Genomic DNA, 6,781 nt, shown 5'->3' on the forward strand with positions numbered 1-6,781 from the left:
TGAATCTTCCAACTTCTTTCTTTTTCAAAATGATCTTTGCTAACTGGGGTCCACTGAGATTCCATATGAATTTTAGGATAGGTTTTTCTATTTCTTTAAAGGACCACATTGAGATTTGTTAGGATTTGCATTGAATCTGGAGATCACTTTGGATAGTACTGTCATCTTAACAATATTAAGTTTTCCAATCCATGGACACAGGAAATTTTTCTATGTATTTAGTTCTCCTTAAAGTTCTTTCAGCAATATTTTGTAGTTTTCAGTGTACAATTCTTTGATCTCCTTCGTTAAATTTATTCCTTAGTATTATATTCTTTTTGATGCTATTTCAAGTGGAATTATTTTTTAAATTTCTTTTTCTGATTGTTGCAAATGTATATAAATACAACCAATTTTTGTGTGTTGATTTTATATCCTGCCATTTTGCTGAATTAATTTATTAGCTCCAAAATTTTTGGTGGATTCCTTAGGGTTTTCTACATATGAGCATATCATCTGTGAAAAGAGATAAATGTACTTCTTCCTTTCTAATTTGGAAGTCTTTTATTTCTTCTACTTGCCTAATTGTTCTGGCTAGAACTTATAATACTGCATGTTGCATAGAATCGGCCAAAGTAGGAATCCTTGTTTTGTTTATGATCTTAGGGGAAAGCTTTTAATCATTTACCATTGAGTACAGTTGACACTTGAACAACACGGTTTATACTGGGCAGGTCCACACATACATGGATTCTTTTCAATACATATGTACTATGGTACTACTCAAACCTTGGTTGATTGAATCCTCAGATGCAGAACCATGGATATATCGGGCTGGCTGTAAAGTTATATGTGGATTTTTTTTTTATCCTAATGGAGGCACTGTGGATTGAATCCAGTACCTCATGCATGCCAAGCATGCCCTCTACCACTGAGCTATAGCCTCCACCCACACATGGATTTTTGACTGTGTAGAGGGTCAGTGTCCCTAACCCCTGCAAAGATCAACTGTATATTGTTAGCTATGGGTTAATCATTTTTGGGCTTTATCATTTTGAGGAAATTCTCTTCTTTTCCTAGTTTATTGAGTATTTTTATCATAAAAAGGGTGTTGATTTTATCAAAGGATTTTCTGCATAATTTTGATGATCATGTAGGTTTTTTCTTCATTCTATTAATGTGATGTATTATATTGATTTTTTTTTTTTATATGTTGAAACATTCTTACATTCCTGGGACAAATTCCAGTTGGTTATGGTGTGTAACTGTTTTAATATGCTGCTGAATTTGATTTGCTAGTGTTTTGATGAGGATATTTGCATTAATATTCATAGGGGATATTAGTCTATAGTTTTCTATTCTAGTGATTTCTTTGGCTTTGGTATCAGGGTGTGCTGGCCTCATAAAATGAATTAGGAAGTGGTCTCTTCTCTTCTCTTTTTCTGAAGAGTTTATATTCTTTAAATGTTTGGTAGAATTCACTAGTGAAGTCATCTGGTCCTGGGAAATGCTTTGTTTGTTTTTTTAAATTACGATTCAATCTCTTTACTTCTTATAGATCTGTTCAGATTTTCTATTTCTTGTTGAATCAGTTTTGGTAATTTGTATGTTTCCAGTAATTTATCCATTTCATCTAGGGTTTCTAATTTGTTACTGTGCAATTATTTGTAGTATTCTCTAATAATACTTTTTCTTTCTGTAAGGTTGGCAGTAGTGTCTCCACTTTCATTTTTTATTTTAGTGATTTGAATCTTCTCTCTTTTTTTCCTTAGTCAATTTACCTAGAGATATTTACCTAAAGTTTTGTCAATTTTGTTAATCTTTTCAAAGAACCAACATGGTTTCATTGATCTTATTTTTCTCCTATTCTCTATTTCGTTTATCTTCACTCTAAAATTTATTAAATCATTCCTTTTTTTAGATTTGTGTTTAGGTTGCTCTTCTTTTTCTAGTTTCTTCAGGTATTAAAATAGGTTATTAATTTGAGATCTTTTTTTCTCCTTTTTTAATGTAGGTGTTTACAGCTATCAGTTTTGCTCTGAGCACTGCTTTCTCTGCATCCCCTCTGGGGCATGCAAAACATATGTTTGACTGTATTATGTTTTTTTCATTTTCATTCACCTCAAAGTATTTTTTAATTTCCCTTGTGATTTCTTCTTTGAATATTTGGTTGTTTAAGGATGTATTGTTTACTTTTCACGTATTTGTGAAATTTCCAGTTTTCCTCCTTTTGTTGATTTCTAGCTTTATTCCATTGTGGTTGGAGAAGATACTTTATATGATTCTAATCTTTTAAATTTAGTGAGATTAATTTTGTGACCTAATACATGGTATATTATGGAGCATTTTCCATATGCCCTTGAGAAGAATAGGTGGAGTGTTCTCTATGTGTTTGTTAAGGTTAATTGGATTATAGCATTGTTAAAATCCCTAATTCTTTATTGATTTTCTATTTGTTCTATCCATTATTAAAACTGAGTATAGAAATTTCCAACTTTCTTTTTCCTTTCAATTTCGTCAATTTTTGCCTCATATACACAAAGAGGTTGAAAGTAAAAAGAGAGAAAAAGATATTCCATGCAAATAATAACCAAAGGAGAGCCAGAGATGGCTATGCTAATATCAGACAAAATAAAATTTAAGTCAAAAACTGTTTCAAGAGACAAAGAAGGACATAATATATTGATGAAATTTCAATTAATCAACAAGGTATAACAATTATAAACATTATACACACCTGTCAACAGAATCCCAAAATGTATGAGGCAAAAATTGGTAGGAAATGACTTTCCTCAGTGCCTGGCATTTAGAAAGTGCTCACATGTTTGTTGAATGAGTGACTTGGTTGATTGCATGGATGAAGCACAGGATAAAACCAAGTAATAAAGGGAGAAAGCAGTAATTTTATCAAGCAGTTCTGCTATGAAACTAAACACAAAACTGAGGTTTAACTAGGGTAGAAGGAACCTTATTAAATATCTAGGGGCTCTTGTCCAAGGATGAGCTCCAAGAGGACTGAGGTTCCACTGACTGAAACTGCATGTAAATGTTGAGATGAAAGTGCATTTTTTTCAAGGACAGTGTCCAGAGGCAGATTGTAGTTCCAGGATACCAGGGATCCTGAATACTTTGTTCACCATTGTATTTCTAGCTCACAGAATAGAGCCAGGCAGCTCATAGATGTTTGTTGAATGAGTATCAGGCTGCTTGACTGAAGGAAAAGCTTTCATCAGATTCTCAAAAGGGTCTTTAGTTCCCCAAAGTTTTAAGACTTGGTAATTTATAAAGAAAAAAGATCAAACAGATCCCTGAGAGAAGCTTTATCGGGACCAGAGCTCTGAGAGGAGTTTACCACCTTGGAGTGACCGAGGAATCCCTCCCTAGATTCCTTTCAAGGGACTGGTTGATTCCCTTCTCAGTCAGCTTTCTGATTCTCACATGATAGGCTATAGTCAAGCTTGAATCATAAAGCCAACTTATGCCACCTACTATTTGTGTAACCTTGGTTAAATTAAGCCTGTCTAGGACCAGGTTCCTAAAATAACATTCACCTTGAGGGCCTAATGAGTGGATTAAGTCAGAATGTTGGTGTAATGCTGGGGCATTATAGTACACAACCAATTTTGTGTCTTCCCGTGCTCCCCTCCAATTTTTTTTTTAATATATAAGACACTTGTTTACAACCATTTACCCTGATTCTCAGATCTCAAGGCTGTTTCTTGCTCTAACCAGTTTGCCTCTACTGGTCCATAGAATTGCTTGGTTTGGCAAGTAGATATCAATTATGGTCATTTACAGGAACTGCTGTCCAAATGTGCCTAATTACTCTGTAGCACAAGAATAATGGGGGAAAATCACTTCTTGATTTCCTATTGTATACCAGCACTATACTGGGCACTTTCATGTCTTATCTTATCCTACAAATTAGACTTGTCACTGGGTGGAAGCATTGACAAAGCTTTTGCTGTATGGATACTAATTTTGTGCCTGGAATATAGCAGACACTAAAAAAATAATTGTTGACTGAATAAACTTTCTTTTACATTTTAACCTAAATTTCACAAACATTTAAGCATGGGCAGACATGCTCCCAACCATAAATGAGACTGAAAATGGGTGAGTTCTCAGGGAAACACCTGTATGAAGCTGTTTTAGTAAATTAATCAACAAATACTTAGTGAGTGAATACTATGTGTTCAAACTACGAAAAGACCTGGGGCTTATGAGAACATTGTACTCCAGGAGCTGGGGTGCTGGTGGAGAGACTAGATCAAGACTAGGTAAAGTTTACCTAGTTGGCCTAACCTGGGCTGGGCATGACTGAGAATGAATAGGCAGAGACCTTTGTAGGTTTTCAGAAGGGCTCTCTTGGCAGGATTGAGGAAAGAGGATTTAGTGGGAAAGGACGAGATTCAGTGTTGGGACACTTGGGCTCTAGTTTTGGCTGAGGCTTAACTGGCTAGGAGACTTGGGGCAAGTCCCTTAACCTCTCCAGATTTCAGTTTAGCATCTGGAAAATAAAGGGTGGGGTGGTATTGTTGAACTTGTTCAGTTATTAAGTGCTTTCCAATTCCTAGATTCTAAAATTATGTCATCTATCCTTAATTTTCCTTTGAGAAGGAAATACTTCCTACACTTGGAATTGCAACTAAGTCAATGGCATTTATAAAACACCCATTATACCCACTAGGAGACTATGCCATAAATTTCCCCCTCAGGTTTTTTAATTATTATTTTTAATTGTGGCAAAATACACATAAAATTTACCATCTTAATAATTTTTAAGTACATAGTTCAGTACTGTTAAGTACACTCACCTTGTTGTGCAACCATTACCACCATCCATCTCCAGAACCCTTTGCATCTTGCAAAACTCAAATTCTGAACCCATTAAACAATAACTCCCCGTTCACCTCTCCCTCTATCCTTGGCAACCACCATTCTACTTTCTGTCTCTATGAATTTGACCACTTTATGTACCTCATATAAATGAAATCATACAATATTTGTCTTTTTGTAACTGGCTTATTTCACTTAGCATAATATCCTCAGAGTTCATCCATGTTGTAGGATGTGTCAGAATGCTCTTCATTTTTTAAGGCTGAGTAATATTTCATTGTATGTATATACCATATTTTGTTTATCCATTCATCTGTCTGTAGACACTTGGGTTGCTTTCACCTTTTAGCTCTTTTAAATAATGCTGCTATGAACATGGTATATGAATATCTCTTGGAGGCCCTACTTTCAATTTTAGGAGGGGGTATAAACCAAAAAATTGCTTGATAATATGGTAAAATCTATTTAAAAATTTTGAAAGATACACTAGTCTATTTCCCATAGTAGTTGTACCATTTTACGTTCCCACCCATAACACACAAGGGTTCCACTTTCTCCACAGCCTTGTCAACATTTATTATTTTGCTTTTTTTTTTTATAGTAGCCATCCTAATAGGTATGAAATGGTATATAATTGTGGTTTTGATTTGCATTTCCCTAATGATTAGTGACGTTGAGCATCTTCTCATGTGTTGTCAGTCATTTGTGTATCTTCTCTGGAGAAATGTCTGTTCAAGTCCCTTGCCCATTTTTTAATCTGGTTGGTTTTCTTGTTGGTGAGTTGTAGGAGTTCTTTATATATTCTGGGTATTAACTCCCTAGCAGACACATAATTTGCAAATATTTCCCCCCCATTCCATAGGTTGCCTTTTCACTCTGTTGTGTCCTTTGATGCGTAGAAGCTTTAAACTTTGATGTAGTCCAATTTATCTATTTTTTTTCTTTTGTTGTATTTTTGGTGTCATATTCAAGAAATTATTGCCAAATCCGGTATCATGAAGCTTTCCCCTATGTTTTCTCCTAACAGTTTTATAGTTTCAGCTCTTGCATGTGGATATCCAGTCTCCCCAACACCATTTATTGGAAAGACAAGCTTTTCCCCACTGGAATGGTCTTGGCACCCTCGGTGAATATCATTTGTCTTTGAGAGGATTTTGTGCTGTAAACTTTTGAGGGTGGTAGTACAGAAACAACACGATCTGTGCCTTAAGTAAGCCTCAGTAGAGTTGAATACTCAGATTCTGTTTGAAACAGCATTTGTCCAGTGCTGGTTGTGTGCTCAGGGGCTCCATGTTTTCCCACACTTTACCTTTAAATCTTCCAGTTCATCCAGTGAAATAAGGATGCTCCTCTTTAACAGAGCAGTGAACTCAGTCCGCAGAAGAGCACGCTATGGCTTATACAGGGGCAGGGACAGAGTCAGGATTTGAACCCAAGGTTCTTTGCTCCACGTGTCTTGCTCTTTCAGATTAAGATGGATCTCGTGTTCTCATCCTTAAATGCGGGCAGAAGTGAAATGGGATGGTCTTTAGTGAGCTGCGTTGCAGCTGTAGGATACTGTGCATTAATAAGTCGCTAAAAGTCAGGAACTAAAGCCAGGAACTTTAACGTAGACGTTAAACACAACTGGGCTGCAGAGAATAGCGAAGTTCAACCACCGATGCCCTCCCGGAAGGCCAGAATCTTAGGACCGCAGCCCCGCCCTCGGGCGGACCCCAAATCTTAACCCGGAACCTGGGCGCGGCTGGGCTGTGCTATTGGCGCGGGTGGGAGACGAGTAAAAGAAAAATATCTGCGACAAGATTCTCGTCGAAATGCCCCCATGGTCTCTCCAGATTGAGAGCTTACACTTCCACAACGTCTCTAGGATTAGCTCCCTTGCATTCTTCCTTTTACTCCCGTCCCGCGGAGTTATTTCTAACCTTTTGCCCCTGCATTGGATTTCCTCTTGGTACGCCCCCAC

The sequence above is a fragment of the Camelus bactrianus genome, chromosome 18 (genome assembly GCF_048773025.1).
Source record: "Camelus bactrianus isolate YW-2024 breed Bactrian camel chromosome 18, ASM4877302v1, whole genome shotgun sequence".
Lineage (NCBI taxonomy): Eukaryota > Metazoa > Chordata > Mammalia > Artiodactyla > Camelidae > Camelus > Camelus bactrianus.